The sequence below is a fragment of the Mesocricetus auratus genome, unplaced genomic scaffold (genome assembly GCF_017639785.1).
Source record: "Mesocricetus auratus isolate SY011 unplaced genomic scaffold, BCM_Maur_2.0 Super-Scaffold_100676, whole genome shotgun sequence".
NCBI lineage: Eukaryota > Metazoa > Chordata > Mammalia > Rodentia > Cricetidae > Mesocricetus > Mesocricetus auratus.
In genome coordinates this window covers 115,984,497-116,002,915 of record NW_024429266.1, presented here as the reverse complement: position 1 = coordinate 116,002,915, position 18,419 = coordinate 115,984,497, and the positions used below count along the sequence as shown (strand labels likewise).

General features: G+C 45.0%; 1 long non-coding RNA gene across 1 annotated transcript; it reads left to right on the top strand.

The window, feature by feature from the left end:
• Positions 1-4,970: 4,970 nt before the first annotated feature.
• On the top strand, positions 4,971-9,388 carry LOC121137246. The gene is made up of 2 exons (XR_005874489.1): positions 4,971-5,277; positions 9,026-9,388. It is a non-coding gene; the product is annotated as an uncharacterized LOC121137246 (long non-coding RNA).
• Positions 9,389-18,419: the final 9,031 nt, after the last annotated feature.

The following is an 18,419-nucleotide window of genomic DNA, read 5'->3' as shown; positions in this document are numbered from 1 at the left end:
TTAGAACACTTTTATGTTGTGGAATATTAGTTTAAGATATGTTGCATTTGTTTATGCTGTGGATTATTTGTTTAGTGATGCAAAGACATGTTGCATTCTTTTATGTTGCATTTGTATAACTCTGTAAAGCTGTGTTGCTTTGCCTAAAATACCTGATTGGTCTAATAAAGAGCTGAATAGCCAATAGCAAAGCAGGAGAGAGAAATAGGTGGGGCCGGCAAGCAGAGATAACCAATAGGAGAAATCTAGGAAGAGGGAGGAGTGAGAAAAGGAGGCCAACCACACAGCCAGTAAGAAGGAAAGAGACACAGAATAAAGAAAGGTAAAAACCCAGGGGCAAAACATAGTTAAAGAGAAACAGGACGTTTTTAAGTTAGAAAAGTTGGTTAGAAACAAGCTAAGACCGGGCAATCATAAGTAAGAATAAGTCTTGTGTATTTATTTGGGAGCTGGGTGGTGGGCCCCTAAAGAGTAAAATAAACAAAGTGTACTTCCGCTCTTTACTCAAGTCCCTTGGGTTCTGCGTTCCCTTTCCCTGCAGCCACTAATGTGTTTCTAGATTCCCAGCTGCTTCTTGGCTGCTGGTCTGGTTCTTCCTCAGTTCGTCCTTCGCACTGTCTTGAGAGAGGTTCTTCTAAGATGGAAATCTAATGCAGGTCCCCTACTTCAGCTTGGGCTACTGCTGGCCCCTTTGGTGCTCTGGCTCTTTACCTCCTTGGCACTGCTTCCTCTGGTACTTGCCATTTCCTGAGTCTTCCTCACGCTCTAGTTAGTGCCCTCGCACCTGCTGCTCTCCCCTACCCGCCTGCCCAGTTCCACTCCCTTCCCTCCTGACTAACCAGCTAAGGTGCCATTGTTGCTGAATAGCTTTCCGGAGCTACTTCAAGCAGCCATTTCCCCATCACAGCTCCTTGTTAACGTCTGTGTCAGGGGGACTCTATCCTACCTATCTGACACCATACATACACTCTGACACAGGGGAGAGCTGATCAGAATGAATGTGCCGCAGACGAGCTGTCTCTTTGGCCATTCTCAATGCCCATGGGCTGCTTACTTTCTAAGCAGTCAGAAGCGTGTAGGATCTGCCCACGCTGTGCAAGGAGAGGCGAATCCAGCAAGTTTATCCATGTTCATAAACTCGAGTCAGGCTGCTGCCAGAAGGCTGCCTGTGCTCAGGAAAACAGCCACAGCTACTGCCCGCCTCAGCTGCAGAAGCTGCACCCGGATCATTCTCAAATGGCTAGCGGGTGGGGAAGTCATCAGCCCGAGTAGGGTTTTTAGCCATCTTTCAGTTCAATTGAAGAAGGAGCTTAAGGACATCATAAGGATTTGTAACATTCCATGCAAGGTGTCAGACCCATAAACTAGCTTGTCTGTCCTACTGGGCGCGCGTGGAATTGCCTCTTGTTGGCAGCAGACAGATTGAAGATGACCTTTTAGTGTGTAATTGTATTCATCATTTAATAATTCAAGAATACCTCAAAAGGAAAAAGACTTCTGGAACTAGATTCCTTCAAAAACGTTCATAGGAAACTAGAGCAAAACAGAAGCACTTCGTAACCAGCCTGCAGGGAGTGCTTTTAAATGCCTTGGATACAGCAAGTCTATCCCTGGACCAGAGGACGGGAGACCTGAAGTCCAGTCCTAGGTCGCTACTGAACTGTGTAGATTTGGAGCCGAGCTCTCTCTTTTTACAGGAAAGTACTGTGCTGCTTGCAAAGGTCTGTTTCAGCTCTAAAATTATGAATGCTCTTACTTAAGAATTTAAGAAAACATGAGGCATGTTTTCTTGACAGTCTTTGGACTCCGTCTTGTTACATATTATTTATTGCTCATATAGCCATCTCATTTATTAGAAGTTTTTTTATAGCCAGGAATAGACTCCCAGATCGATACATTTTTATTAATGATACTCTGTCATGCCTGGTACAGAGGTGGCAGGAGGGCTCATCTAGACTGAGCCACTTGAATAAACCTGACAGGGCTTAGCTCCGAGCTGTGCTCTGGCAGGCTGCTCCATAAAGTAATGACATTGGCAGAGGGGAGCCTATGGAAACCTTCCTCGCAGCCAGACTCGTAAAACCAAAGGGCAGGTTTGGGGCCTGTTTCACGGCCTCGGCTGTATATGCAAATCCTGTGACTTTTTGAGTATAGCATTTTATCTTCAAAAGGACAAAATTTGGCATTTGCCATGGTTATTAAAAATGATAAATGCCTAAAATACTTTAGCATTTGGGTTGTTGGAGGCTAGAACAAATATTGCTACAGTAGGAAACAGTATTTCAGAGCTGAAAACTTCAAATTAAAATGATCAAATCAGAAAATTAAAAATCTTCACAAGTTTCCTTTTAATCAGATGAAATTAGACATAATTGTCGCTCCTTGTTTAAAACAAAAAGATGTCTGGGTTAGGAGAAGTGGAAGACTTCTCCTAACTTCATTAGAGATAGATAGCCTTATACCCTGGAAAGAGTTAATGCCCATCCCCATGGCGCCTGCAGCCCCCACCCACCCCTGCCTCAGCAGAGCAGAGGATACAAGTTCACTGCTCGCTAACTCTTGCCTTCTTCCTCTTAAACTTCATCCCGCTGAGGGATAGAATTTGAAGCGTTCCTGGGTAATTTTAGACTATTTGACTATCCAGAAATTTCCCCTTGAGTTTCAATCTCAGAGATGCTAAGAGCAAATGTACCTTTCATCTTGTGTCTCTGTCTGTCTGCTCCTAGTGACCCTAGCCCTGACCTGAGGCCTGCTCTCTATAAGTGCCAAACATGATTCATTCTCCTTGCTTGGTTTAGTTTAGTTCCTTTAATGAGCCAAGATGACCAGCAAGACCCAATGGCTTATTTGTGCTAATGAAAGCGCGCTCTGCTAAGTTAAATTCTAACTCATTTATTTGGCTTTTACCTGGTGTTGACCCATCTCAGAGATGAAAAGTCTGTATTTTAGACAAAGACGTGGAAACAGTTCACGTAGACAGGAGCGTGCCGACTAAGGTGGAGCGAAGGATAGAGCCAGCTGCTAGGGAAGCGGGCACTGCAGTGCTGGTCCCATCATTTGCCTCTCGTGGCTTCTAGGAATCATCCCATCTCCAGGTTGATGGTTGCTTTTGTGCCTTGGGGTATGAACATTTTATCTCTTCTGCTTCAGATGCCTGCTTTCAAAGCCTGTCTTGAGGAGGCAGAGATACTTTTTTTTTAAACATGGGTTTCATTTGAATTCAGTCTGATTTTCCCCCAGGTCACAATGACAGAACTGGGCCATCAAGGACACTTAGATGGTGACAAGAGACTGACTGACGGTGAGTTTGCTCTCTCTGTAGCGGGGTGTGACACTTTCAGCACAGTCCGTTTGGTTTTGGGATGAGTCTGTCCGTGGGGTCTGACAAATGTGTCTTTATCCTGCTGAATGTATGCTTGCTTCCCTGTCAGAAAAGAAAGCATTAAGAACCGATAGCTCCTGCACAGTGGCGTGGTCCCTGATTATGGCCTTCCCTGGCTGTCCCATTTCCATCTAGCGACATTAAAAGCTGCCCCTTTGGAGGCTGGGTGCCCTGAATCACATCTGTTCACAGCAGTTTGGTCTAGCTCCTTTTATAGGTCAGTGACACCCTGAAGCTTGTTGTATACCTGTGTCACCACAAATCTTAAAAGATGCAATTTTCTTGGCAGCTCCATCCTCCAACGATGAATTGGAAGGTGTGTGTGAAGGACGTGGTCCTAATCTCAGTGTTGGGGCTGCGGGAGGTGGAGGCCTGTGTTTCACATAAGAAAACTATAACCCTAGAGCAGCCAAGGCTGCACAGAGAAACCCTATCTCAAAAAACAACAAAACAAAACAAAGGGGGAGAGAGACAGAGAAAGAGACACACACACACACACACAGAGAGAGAGAGAGAGAGAGAGAGAGAGAGAGAGACAGAGAGAGAGAGAGACAGAGAGAGACAGAGAGAGAGAGAGGGAGGGAGGGAGAGAGAGAGAGAGAAGAAAACTGTAGCCAAAGGACCACAAGGGAAGGGTTTGTGGAGTGCCCTTAGTCAGGAGATAGAATTTTGCCTTTTCTGGCCCTCAACTGGTCTCTGCCTGGAAATACCTGGTTCTGCTCTTTGAACTCCCCTTGTAACACCCCTCATCTACAGTTCAGCTTTACAGACTGACTCTCAGGGAGAAATGAAGTCACAACGTCAAAGAAGATTCTCTACAAGGCAAGCAAAAGCATAATCAAACTCTAGCCCTTCAGTTTGAGGAGCTTTTCTTGTGTTAGCTCTGTTATGCCAGATGGTTTCCTTTATTTAAAAAAAAATCCTAAGTGAATTCTGCATGGTCAGGTATTGCCATCTTTGCAGAGAATTTTCTTTGCCTAATGTCCTATCTGATGGGCCATTCTGTGTATTATATGCTACATAATCTCCACAAATGCATACTGTGGTTCATAAAACTGCCATACTGTTTTCAGAAACTAGTAATTCACAAAGTAAACCTGAGACAGTGCTGTTAATAAACACAAATTGCAAACAAGACGGTAGTGAGGGAACAATGCACTCATTTAGGAGTAATAAAGCCTTTGATCCTACTTTGAAGGAAAGAGTCTATGTTTAAACTGCCCATTCAGGGACAGCCAGATGCCCATAAAGAGCCTGCTTTGCTTTGATAGAAAATCACCGAGGCCTGTCTAGCAGGTCTGGTTTGTAAACAGATTAGTTAAGGGCTCATCAGGATTGATTTGCATAGGATTCAGTGAGCCCCAGTCACTTTTTCAAACTTAATGACCAATGCCAGTTTCAGATTGGAAAGAATGCCGTTTATTTACTTTTATTTGTTGGCTGGAAATCTTAGATAATTACCTTGTGGAAGGGGAAAGAATATGTATATAAAATAAAACCCTTGTGGTCCCGTCCACCCCCCAGCTAATGGGAAAATGATGAGGAAAGACTAATTTGACTCACTGTAAGCAGTGAGGGGAACAGGAGTTACACAAGGGTTACCTGGTTACACACAAGGGTTTTCTTCCGTTCCCATTGTTTGAGAAGGAAAGGGCGATTAATCTGAATTGTAATGGAAAAGGCAAACTACAGACTCAGACCACAAACATTTATACAAAAATGCTTGTTCTTGGAGTCGAGGCCAGGGACCCTGTGGTGCTAAATCCAGGCAAACCTCTGCTCTCTCCAGCGGACCTTCCCGGCATGCACAGCAGGAGTGGACTGGAGGAAGAGGGAATCTGACCAGCTGAAACACAGGTTCTGAAGCTTCTGTCAAGAGGCAGCAATTTCTTGAGGTAGCAAGGCCTGTATTTCTAGAATATATCGTACTGTTAGCCTCACTACTCTTTCCTCTTTCCTTGTTGTTTCTGAGGCAGGGTCTTCTACGTAGCCTGCGTGTTAATCCCAAAGATGTGTGGAGAAAGACTACCAACCCAAATCTTCATGGCCAAATTAATTAAGGCAAGGAATTAACTAAAGCAAGGTTGTTTTTGTGTACATGGAATGTCTTTCCCTAAAAGTGGGGTTCAAGAGATCAGCATTGTAAGAAAGACAAGGGAGGTTTTAATAGCTCTGAGGTAGGTGGGCAAAACAGTCTAGGTTAGAGGAGCAGAGCACAAGGATAAGTTACTCATCATGAGGTAGTCAGAGCAACCTTTTGAAACAAAGGGAGGGTTGAAAAAAGGTTACAATTACTTTTTGAAATGAAGACATAGTTGTCATTTCCTGGAACAGGCATTACAGAACCATTTGCAGTTAAGGTTACAGGAGGGGCATAGTCCAGTCCTTGAGAAACAGGTTTACTCATAACAGGAATGAACCTAGTTTATTTTTACTATAAGACAGCTTTTAAGCATAAAATGGAGTCAGGCTGGTTCATCACAGGCTATCCTTGAACTCAAAAATCTTTCTGCCTCTACCTTACAAGTACTGGGGTTACTGGTGTGTGTCACCTGTTTGTATTCTTGATTTTTAGAATTGATAATCTTCCCATCAGTAACTAAGAAAAATCTCCCCTTGAGTTTTGAAATTTAAAAAAAATCAAACTATATTTGTGTTCTATTATTAGTAACAATCACCCCTAGAGAAAAATGGGTCATGAGAATCTTGTCAAGGGAACACAGAAGAGGTCCTAGGCTGGGGAATAGCTTTGCAGTTCCTATGCCGATTTCTTCACTAACAATATATATATATTAATGGAGAGGTTTCCATAGATTGTTGTAGGCCTATTCCTGCTTCTTACAAATAAACTGCCCTTGTCTGGGATAAGCTCTCTAGGTGAGTACTTCCAAAAAAGTTGCAACTTACCTTCTTGGGAATCCCAATGCATGGCATCTCCCGCATCTTCACCACAGGCAATCATGAGGCAGATAGGAGCTCCCGTAGTGCAGGGACAATGGTCTTGTTACCTCAAGTCTGTATTTGGAAAATTTTTGTTTCACATTTTCCTTTTGTATCACTAGGAAAAAGAGCCAGAGCCAAAGTGGCCATGAGTTGATGGCCCTGGAGATGGCGTGGGTAGATGGAATGATGAGGCAGCTTGACCCACTCTTCAGAAGTGTGAGGGCTACCAGCTCTAAGGAAGCCTCACCCCTGTCTTTGGAAGTGGCCCTGGAGTTACAAATAAGGCTGCTGCTGTTAAAGGTCCCTCCAAGTATCCAGTTACTGGGCAAGGCTGGTAGTGTGGTCTCTGGCCTATGGTGGGTGTTTAGTAAGTGTCTCGCTGTCATGTGACTGCTGCATCTGAATGCTACCAGGTGGACTCTGCCTAGAGTCGTGGCCTGGCATGCTGCTGCTCTGGCCCAGCTCAAGAACAGAGTTCCTCAGTGACAGGACGAAGAAGCTTTGCTTCATCTTGTCTTCTGAAGTTAATATACATGAATACTTATGAGAGATCAGTTCAGTGGTTCTCAACCCAGGAGCTAAATGACCCTTTTCACAGACGGTCACCTAAGGCCAGTGGAAACACAGATATTGGTGTTATGATTCATACCAGTAGAAAATCATAGTTATGAAGTAGCAATGAATATAATTATATTTTACAGTTGCGGGTCATTGCAACATGAGGAGCTGTATTAAAAGGCGGCAGCATTAGGAATGTTGAGAACCACCGGATTGGGTGTTAGAGAGATTCTTTGATGGGCAGATGGACAAGAAGAGGGGCCTTGGCTAGGTAATAAAGATGGAAGCTTTTTCCTCAGCTTCTTGACTGGAGACGAAAAGCCTGGCTGGCAGCTTTTGTCTCCCACCAGAGGGCCACTGCTCTCAGACTGGCTCAACAAATTCGAGGCTTGATCAGGACTTGTCACTCAGCAGTTCTAGGCCAATCAGCCATCTTATCTGTCTTCAACATGAGCAACCCTAAAAATGGGGGGGCGTGGCGGGGAGAGACTGTTCAAGACTTTAAAACCAGCCAGCCAGTGAGAAGAGACTGGGTTTTTGTTGTTTTGTTTTGTTTTGGCTTCCCAATGACCCCCTCTGCTTCCCGAGGGTAACTTTCTCTGTGTCAGCTGATATGTGTTTCCTCACTCCCAGCAAACCTTTCTTACCTACTGGTTCTCTCTGAGATTTTGTTGCTGCTACACGTTGCACTTCAGATTTCTCCTGCCTTTTAGTTATTTCACTGGCAAAGAAAATGAACCCAATCAAGACTGTGTCATTTCTAAACTTTATCAGCTGTATGAATGGACAGGAATCTCGGTGACCTCCATAGACACAGGAACTTTTGACAAAATCCAGCATCCCTCCATGATAACAGTCTTGGAGAAATGTTGAATAGAAGGGGCATATCTCAGCATCACAGAGGCTATATACAGCGGGCCTGTAGCCTACATTCTACTAAAGGCAGAGGAACAAAGGAGTGATGGCAAGTTGTGGCCCACGGGGCACTCAGAAGAATACACGGATTGCGTGGCACAGGTCAGCCTCGTAGTGAATGCTCTGGGAGAGAGGGGAGCTTTTATTATGAGTGGTTGCCAACCAGGGTGTGGTGAAGCCTGATTTTCCCTCAAGTGTCCTACGAAGACAAGCACCAGGGTAGTGGGAGAGTAAAAAATGACCCTCTAGGCCTGGGGTCTTCCAGTTCACTTCCTTCTGTCCCAAGTAGTTGCTAAAGTCATTTACAGTTGGGAAAGCTGTGATCAACCCACTTGAAGCAATAAAAGGCATTGGGTGGGGCTGGGGGGGGCTCCTAATGTATCACAGGCAGTAAATTCTAGCAAATTACACTACACTAAAAAAGCCATCGCAGAGAGCTTAACCTAGAAGATATCATGGACACAAAACATTTGTTATTATTTCTCCCTTAGGATGACCAAGCTTTAGTGTTTTAGATGATACTTTGGATTTCTTCAAGTCAGACCGAGGGTTGGTCTTGCTGTTTGCAGCACTATGCCCTTTGTCTTTTATTCCCCAGCTACTGTTACCTCTGCCCCACGGGGGCTCTTGGTGGTGGTGAGGGGGAGTAATGCCCTGCAGTTAGAATGGGAAAATATTTGCAAGGAAAATGGTTGTTACCATTTGCATTCAGTTGCTCATCAAGAGTCAGCCTCCTCATTTGAATGCACCAGGGACTTTAAGGAGAGGTTTCAGGGGAAAGCAGCTTGCTGGAAACTGCATATCAGGATGCTCACACCTGGATTTAGAATGGTCACCAGGCTCCACCGATTCACCCACCAGCAACTGAAACCTAGCATTTTCTTCTGAGAGCCACAGAAATTAGTCCAAACCACTCTTTTTTTTGGGGGGGTAGTGCCATTTTTAATACCCTTGTTGATACCTGAGGATATATTTATTTAAACACCTAAAGAAAAAGACAAAAGATTGCCTTAAGAATTCCAGGTTCCTTAACCTTCAGAAGTCTGATCAGGTCGATTTGAGTATCTGCCTCTATTGCCTTTCTAATGCTGTAGGACGGGAAAAGCTTGGCAACATCACTTTATTTTACCTCTTTGCTGTCTCCTTTTTGGACAGATTATTAATTTTCTCTCATTGCATTGGATTTTTGTTGTTGTTGATGTTTTATTTGTTGTTTTCTCTTTCCAGATGAACATCAGGGTTGCTTATATGTCAACAAACCTCTTGCTCATGAATCTGGGGACAAGTGGAGTGGCATCACCTAGGAGCATGCTGGTTCAGAGTCTTCCATACAGCCCAGTCCCCAAAAGGTTCCTGTTTCCTTGGAAGCTCAGCCTCAGGCCCCCTCCTCCCCCAGAAAGCTGGCCAAGTAGAGGCTCCTCCCCTGGAGCTGCTCAAAACTGTGTCTACAGAGAATTTAAGCTCGAGTCCCTAGACCAGCCATACGATTTCTCCTCCTTCCTGCCCTCACCCCCCCCCCCGTCTCATCTCTGGGGGGCTTGAGAGTCACCCAGCAGTGCTTGGCTCATTAAACCTGGACTTTTAGTTTAATTTGATCTGGTTCATTCCTCAGCAGAGAAACCCGCTACCGGGAACCCAAAAATACTTATCATCCCCTTAGGGGTGGGTGCTGAAGACAGCTGGCTTCTGACCACGTTCAGCTAGTGTTGTATGTAGCGATCAGTTTTAGGGACTTGGCAGGCTTCTCTTTGGAAGGATGTACTTGAGTGGTAAGGGGAACCAAACAAAAATCAGAAACTTAAAGATGCAGAAATTTGCTGATGGGCTAAACAAGGACCTGAACAGGACTCAGAAAGTAAGACTTGAGGCAGCTCTAGGGATTGGCTGTCTTCTGTATCTATTTTTTCTCCCCGGGTCTGCCCCACTCTCCTCCTGTCGCAGTTACTTTTTAGTACTGTGATAAGACACCATGACCTAAAGCAACTTGAGGAGGAAAGCGTTTACTTGGTTTACAGGTTACAGTCCATCACCAGGGGAAGCCAAAACAGGAAGTCCAGGCAGGAAGTGTAGCAGAGACCATGGAGAATCACGGCTTACTGGTTTGCTCCCCCTTTCTTAGACAACTCACTATCCCCTTTCCAGGGATGGCACTGCCCGTAGTGTGCTGGATCTTCACACATTAATCACAGATCTAGAACATGCTCCCGTAGACTTGCCTATAATCCAGCCTGACGGAGGCTATTCCTCGGATGATGGTCCCTCTTTCCAGGTGACCCTAGCTTGTGTCAAGTTAACACCAACAAACCAACAGCCAGCATGCTCTCCTCTGACTGTGACCCCAGGGCTCCTGCTACCTTGTAGCTGTGGCTATGGCCCTTGCCACCACTTTCTCCATCATCATTTCCTTGTGGCTTCAGCCCACATCGACGTCTGACTTCCTTGCTATTTCTCAAACCAAATTCTCAAGATCAGGGATCTGGGTTACACAATCCACATCCTCCCATTCCACCACAGGCCAGCTCAGGACCAGACTCAAGATTTGCTGAGTGATATGCAAATGAGCTGGACAATGACCATCACCCATCAAGAAGGAGGTAGAGAACCCAAGTGGAGGGCAAGCACCCATAGATGTAAGCACGGCTTATAGGAAACCTCAGGGGAAACCCAGCACCACGTGGAAGAGAGCTCTTGTCTGGCTCTTCAGTTTGGGCCAAGGGAATTGAAAGGTTTGTAAATTTGTTTGCTACCAGATCTGTGATAGGGGAGGAAAGAGAGAAAGGTGAATGAAACATTTATTATTGTTGTTGTGACTATTACTATTATTGTTTTGAAATAATGTCTTGCTACATAGCCCAGGATAGACTTGAACTCAGATTCCTCCTGCTTCAGTCTCCCCAGGACTTGGATTAAAGCACGTGTCACCATGCCCAGCCCCTGAACAGCTAGTTCATCTTAGGAATTTTTAAGACACAGACATACCTGTGGAGAGAAAGTCTAACTGGTGGAAATCTGCATTGCTATCTATAAGACACTGGACCTCTGTTGTAACTCCTTACAGCACTGTGTAGCACAGCTAAGTTTATGAAGCCTCGAAGAAACTGTTTAAAAGTTATCAGTTAGGGTCATCTTGATGGCTCAGTGAGTAAAGATGCTTGAGGCCAAGTCTGACAGCCTGAGCTGGATCCCCTGGGCTCGAGAATAAGAGAATTGACTTGGGGGAAGTTGTGCTGGACTTGCACACACACACACACACACACACACACACGTTTCAAAATTACCAAAAGATTTTAAATTCTTAAGAATTTCAAGGATTCAAACATTTCTAGAAGGTTACGGACCCCAGGACACACCATAACGGAAACCCGAGCCTGTCCTTCCAGGCTCTTCCTACAGCTTGCTGCATGGCTGAAGGTGAGTGAGCATGGTTTTCAGCATCACCCCCTCCCGCTTCGTTGTTTCCTCCTGTCTTTCCCCTTGTGACCCAGTGGCCTCTCCTGGAGAGGGTGGGTCCCCAGCCCTGCACTCATAGGCTGCCCGTGGCTGGCCATCCTCTTGTTTCTCTTTCTGCAGTCTCCCTCTTGACTTCCTTTGCCATCTGCCCAGCTTTCCCATCCCACCTAGGATCTCCTCCAGTCTCCGTCTGCCAAAACCCTCCCCAATCCAGTTACGTCTCTGGCTTCCCCGAAGTGGTTTGGGCCTGGTACTGATTCTTAGTGCAACTGCAACTCTTGTACTGTTTCCTTCTTTTCCTCCCTGTGATTCCATTCTTCTACCATTAGGTTGGAATCACCTGAGAATGAAAATGGTAGCAACATAGAGAGAAGGGTGAAGCAAAATACCTGGGCCCAGATTTCTGCTAAAGTTCATATGACCATTGGGCCAAAGTCATTTACCTCTTTCAGCCTTGGTTTCTAGATCTATAAAGCAAGAAAGGGATCCTGTAGACCTCAAGGGCTTGTGAGGAGGCTCAACCAGGTCCATAGATCTAAAGTGCTCTGTGACCCAGTAGATGTTCTGGTGATTGCTGGCAATGCTTGCTCGAAGGCCACTGGACAGGACAGGGCTGGAGGCTCCAGACTCAGCCAACTGTATTACTGGTCCCCATCCATCAAGGCTTTTGTAAGAGCTGCTAATGAGCAAGAAGATGACTGAGAACTTTTGCATCATGCCTCTCCCAAGCTACCTTCTGAAGGAAGTACTAAGGAGCAGTGAAATGGCCAAAAGGTGATCAGCGGAGGTGGGGGGGTGTGTGTGTGTGTGAATGGAACTGGGCTAGCCCTAACTAGGCAGTCAGCTCTGGAAGAGGAGACCTAATTGGTAGGGAGTCCTGTGCCCAGTGCCTGCTCCATTTGGTACCAGAAAGAAGGGAAAGTCTTTGCGGGGTCTTCAGCCTTGTATCTGGCTCCTGGGAAGCTATGGAAAGGAGTCTATAGCCTTTGCCACACCTGTTCTCACCCATTCTACTAGCTGCTCTTGCTCTTGAGAAGTTTTTAACTGATCGCCTTGACAGAAATACTAAGCCACAGAATGTTCCTGGCAATTGACAACCTGGGAGTGCCATCAGCCACAGACTGACTCAAAGTCTTCCGTCCTAAGCTAGTGACCAGACCTGGCTGGCCCAGGATGGGCATGCCAGGGATGCTGATTCCTCCCAAACTACAAGGATGCTGGAGACACTGCCTGGCTTGTGAGAGGAGCAGAAGCAGACGCTTACAAACCTTCCTTCACCAGTGCCGTGCTGCCTGGTGAACCCCAGGGAACACTAGCTATTGTTGCCAGCAACCTGTCCCCAGGGGCAGAGATCAGCCTCTCTCAAGCTGTCCCCAGGGGCAGAGATCAGCCTCTCTCAAGCCTGGATGCACTTGAGGCGCACCTGCTGCCGTCCTTATAAAGTGGTTGTGTGATGTTTAAAGGAGTCCTTTCTCAGTACTTAGAGCCACACAGTTTGCAAATAACAGTCTATCAAATTAATATAGGCCTAATAAAAATTCAGTGCAAGCTGAAGTGACAGTCTGAAATACTCCATGCATCTGTCTTTACTTTGCTGTGATTCCACTAACATAAAAGCAGAGAGTATCCTTTGCGAGGAAAGGATGCTTGATTAAGGGGGCATCGAACAGGGCAGAATAGGATGTGACATGCTTTGGGAAAGCCATGAACTGAGCCTGATGCCAACGGAGCTTCAGCTGACACTAGCTGCCATGTCACTGGAGGCAGACAGCTTGTGGCCACACACTGCAAGCTCGGAAGAAGGCAGCTTTTTAAATATCAAGAAACTTCTTCTAAAGAGTAGCTGTTATATTGATTTAAGTCGGGATATTTATAATACCAAATTTAAAGGAAAACTAAGATCTTAATGTTTCCCCCAAAGATCAGGTAGGAAAAGGTAGTCATGAACTTTGAGGTGGGAGAAAAAGGTGTGCTTAGAAGTTTGTACAAATGTCCAAGCCTGAATTTACTGTCGTCTGTCAGAAGCTCTCAACTTTGAATCATGTTTCTTGATGTTGTACTTAGAGCATGTCAGTGGGGTCCCCAAGGGGAGGGGTTTGATGAGGATACTCCACTTAGGACTGAGTGCTCTAAGGTTCCTCACTCTCTGCGTGTTATTCTAGTTATGGGTCTCTACGTTAGTTCCTATCTACTGCAAAAGGAAGCTTCTCTAACGATGGCTGAGTAAGGCACTGGTCCGAGTCCCAGCCTGGCTGTCAGGCCTACATACTCCTGGTTCTGTGAAAGCTTTTTGGTACCCATGAGTCAAGCAGGTGCCCAAATGTCACTAACTCACATGGGCATTATGGTGCAGAAAACCCAGTGCATCTGATACACCATTAGGCAGCAAAAGCCCACAAAGCTCTGTCCTTCAACAGCCCACAATGCCCTACCCTCCAAGAAGCAGGACAGAGGCATTGACAGGCTGCCTTAACTCCTGCCAGGACCCGGTTCTGTTCATCGGAGCCCTGTGGAGGGAAACACTGTTAGAGAATGCCATCCTAGCCTCTCTCCTCCAACTCTTAAACCAGCTCAAATAGAAAAATAATAACCGTGATAGGCTTGACCTTTGAAAAAGAAATATTAGGTCCTTTTTCTAGCTGAGAAATTCAATGCTAGCAACGAGATTATGTGAGTCCTTGACAGAAGGCTAGTAGCTACAGCCCTTGCCAGAAAGAGTGAGGGAAGAGCAAGAGGCAGATTAAAATATTAATCACAATTATTTATGTTAAATTTGAATATTTAAAGGCATTGATAAATGCTGGTATTAATTATTAACATCAGTAGCTTTGCTTTCCAGAGTATCCTGGGGCTTTGGTGTGTGGAACTGTAGATCATATTTTTCTTTTCCCTGGTGTTGGAATTACATCAGGTATGACCCACTATGGGCTTTCATCCCTCAAGGAGGAAGAAGCTGAGTAGCCTGCCTTCTGAGAAGTTTCAGGAATATCTTGAGCCTCATTTGCCAGGTTGATTTTGAACCAGTAATTCGGGCTCTAGGTGGCTAAAACATGGGAGATATAATCTACCACCATCTGTCCCAGGCAGCCCCGCTTGCCTGCAGTAGTACCTGGTGATTCTATTGAGAGTCAAAGGAAGAAAGAAGAACCAACACAATGGTAATGATAAGAAACAGTGGTGAACTATTGGAGAGTAAGAACTGATGTCACAGGACCCCTTACAACTGAATTTCAGGCCTGGCAGTAGTGGCCCACGCCTTTAATGCCAGCACTTGGGAGGCAGAGGCAGGCAGATCTCTGTGAGGCCACCCAGGTCTACAGAGTGACAGTCAAGGCTGTTACACAAGGAAACCCTGTCTCAAAAAAAGAAAAAGAAAAGAAAAAAACCCTGAATTTCAGGATAGGTGACGGGTTTCTGTTTTCTGTGGTATAGACTGGGACTGTTTGATCAACTTACCTGTTGAGGATAATTAGAAAAGCTGGACAAAACGATGTGTAAAAATGTCTACTAAGTCAGACAGGAATTAACAGGTTACAATTTGGGAGAAGATACAAATAGAGTCTTAGAAAGCCAATGAAATTAGGAGTGTTTCTGCAGAATCCAGAAGAGACTCTAGGGACTGAGAAGGGAAGTGGGCTCTGGCAGCTTTGGAGGGCAGGAGGAACTAGAGTCTGGAGTCTAGTGCTTCAGTGATTCATGGCGATGCCGCTAAACCTCCTGGTCTGGAGTCATGATGAACCAGAAGTAAACTAACTTTCAAAAGGACCCAATCCAGTCTTCTCATTCCCTGATTTGAACAACTGAGATTTCACCTGTCTTCCAGAGGCAAAGATCAAGCCTTCCCATAGGAATGGTGACATCTTCCTAACCTATTTTTACTACTCTCTATAGCCAGTTTAGGCATCCAAGCAAACCAAGCTTTCCAGGCACACAAGGAAAAACCAACAAACAAACAAAAACCAAACCCAAGCAACCACAAATGAAAATCCTAAGAAACAACAGAGCCATAGGGAATTCAGACAGCAAAGGCGCTGATACAACTTAATCATGTTATATATGCTAATAGATAATATTGAGGTGATTTCAGTAGGGAAAAGTCAAATGGGGAAACTGAAAAGTTTAGTCACTAAGTAGAGAACTCATTGAGCCAGATCTGCAAGTATGTATCTTTGATCTTATCACTGGGAGGCAGAGGTACATGTGTCTCTGAATTTGAGGCTAGCCTGACCTACATAGAGTTCCTCATAGTTAAGATCCTATCTCAAAAAACAAAATAAAACACCTCATTGAGTGGATCTAATAGAAGATCAGACATAACTAATTAGAAGATCAATGAACCTGAATGATGGAAAAGCCAAAAGAATGAGAAATAGAGATTCAAAGAGATCTTCCCCACCCCCAGAGTTAAGGATCGAATCCAGGGCTCTACCCCAGGCTGAATCTCTAACCCCGCGGCAGAGATCTAACCTAACACACAACTGGAATCCCTAAAGTAGAAAAGAGAGACTGAGAAGAATCAACATAAAAGAGACAGTAGATGAAAGTTTTCAAAAACTGATGAAAGATATTGAGCCACAAGGTCAAGAAGGACTAGAGAAACCCAGACCTTGAACATCAGAAGAGAACTGTTCAAATATCCTATACCCAATAAAATACCGCCCCCATGTAGGGTAGATATGCACATTCTAACCCCTAAATGATGACTTTATCACCAGTAGACCTTCATTAAAGAAAATACTAAAGCATGTTCTTTACATAAAAGGGAAATGGTTAAAGACCCCAGTGGGAGATAAAGAAGGAACGGAGAGCAGGGAACAGAATGTGGGAGATGCAAACAAACAGCAAGTGGATTTGATTTGTGGCATTTATAACATCTCTACAATAAAACGCACAGCAATAACATCATACAAGGAGAAGGGCAGATTAAGTAAATTAAACACATTTTGGGGTGAGGGTAAAAAGTACAATACACCATTCGGCTTTTATCAAGAATGTACCTGGAGAAACATGGAGAGTAGGTTGGTTTTGACTGTTAGCTTGATGCGACCCAGAGTCGCCTGGGAAAAGTCTGGATGGGGGATTGTCCAGGTCAGGTTGTCCTGTGGGCAAATTGCGAATCTGTGGGAGATTGTGTTACACACCCTGAATGGAGGTGGCACCAGTTCATGGGCTGGACTCCAAACTTGAGGATGTGGTGGCACACACCTTTAATCCCAGTAGTGGGAGGCAGAGGCAGTCCCTGACCTCCGTGAGTTAGAGCCCAGACTCAAACATTCCAGTAAATCATTGAGTTAGTTAAAAAGAAAGTTAGTTGAGCAAGAGCACCAAGCAAGGGCACACCAATTCTCTCCTGTGCTCCTAACTGTGGGCGTGACTTGCTATGGCTGCTTGAGATCGCATCTTGACAACCCCTATTGATGGGCCTGGAATTTTAAGCCATCTAAAACCTTTCCTCACCTATGTTGCTTTGTGTCAGGGTGATCTGTCACAGCAACAGAGACGACAAGAACAGGGAAGGCCTGCCAGAATGCTCGTTGTGTTTCAGGGGTAGACAGACACATCTAGACAAATTTCCCTTTCCTTCATTTATCTTAGGCTGACTACTGATATGATGGAACACCATGACCAAACGCAAGTTGGGGAGGAAAGGGTTAATTTCACTTCCACTTCCACATCTTAGGCTGTCCTTGGAGGAAGTCAGGACAGGAACTTGAACAGGAAACTGGAGGAAGGAGCTGACAAAGAGGCCATGGAGGAGTGCTGCTTACTGGCTTACTCCCCATGACTTGCTCAGCCTGCTTTCTTATAGAACCTAGGACCACCAGCCCAGGAGTGGCCCCACCCGTCATGAGCTGGGCCCTCCTGATAATTAAGAAAATGCTTTACAGCCTGATCTAATGCAGACATTTTCTTAACGGAGGCTCCCTCCTCTCAGATGACTTTAGCTTGTGTCAAGTTGACATAAAACTACCCAGTACATTATCTATATTTAATTTTCTCCCATCTGACATGTGGGAAAGGACCATTACCATCAAAAGAACTCTGCCTCCTAATTTTATGACTTATCTGTTTCCGTTTTTAGCTCTTATAAGCTGGAGATAGATGATTAAAAGTTAAATTTACCATTAATGTGAAGGTTTTTTTCTCTTACTTAATGTAACCTGAATCTTTTCTGTCATCAAATATAATTTTATAATATTTTAATGCTTATAGAATAGCCTTTTGTATGGCTATTTTATAATTTGTTTAGCCATCTTCCTACTCTTGGGCATTTGGATTACTTCCAACACTTAGAAGGAATTAAAACTCCCAGTGAACATTCCTTCACATTTTTTTCCTCCGAGAACTTCTAGATGTGTGATGGGGGAGGGCCAAAGAGCCCACAAGATATTGAAATTTTAGGATTCATGCTATCAAATTGCCCGCCATTGAGGTTAGAACTAGCTGCCTTCTAACTGGCAGGTCAGGAGTGTCCAGGATACCTCATGGCTGTTTTAACAGCCTGTGCCTGTGACAATGCAAAGCTTGCCATCCATGCAGCAGTGGCCACACCCGTAGAATTAGTCCCAACAGCGCAGTGTCATGCCACTGTGTAGAAGAATTCCATAGCAAATGAGCAGCCTGCTGGCCTGGGCTGGGCTGGTGAAGCTTCGTGGAGAAGTGAAACTCAAACATCCAGAGGTGGAGGAAACCGCTGTGTAGGCCCAGCACATGTGAGCCAGTCGGACAGCTGTCTATCGGAGCTGAGGCTCTGTAGATGTTGGAAGATAGGGTGGCAAGCCTGTACTGTGCCAGATAAAACAGGCCAAAGTGGACCCTGGAGCAAGTGGATAACCTTCCTCAGTGGATAACCCCCACATAATTATATCTCAGGAATGAGAAGAAACTAGGACTTTTCTTATTTTTATAATATTAAAAAAAACACCACCAATGTGCTAGATAGTCTTGGGAAGATAATAAAACCTAAACTTTCCTCCTCCCTCAGCAGAATGGAATTAGACTCACCTTGTTACACCGCGTGCCGCTACCAATTAGAGGGAGAGAAGAAACTGCAGACACCGCGGCCACCTTCCAGCTGCTCCCCTTTAATCCAGGTAGTGTAAATCCCCACGGACCTGAAACTAAATCAACCACCAGATATTGAGAATGAAAACAAACTGTTAATTAGAGG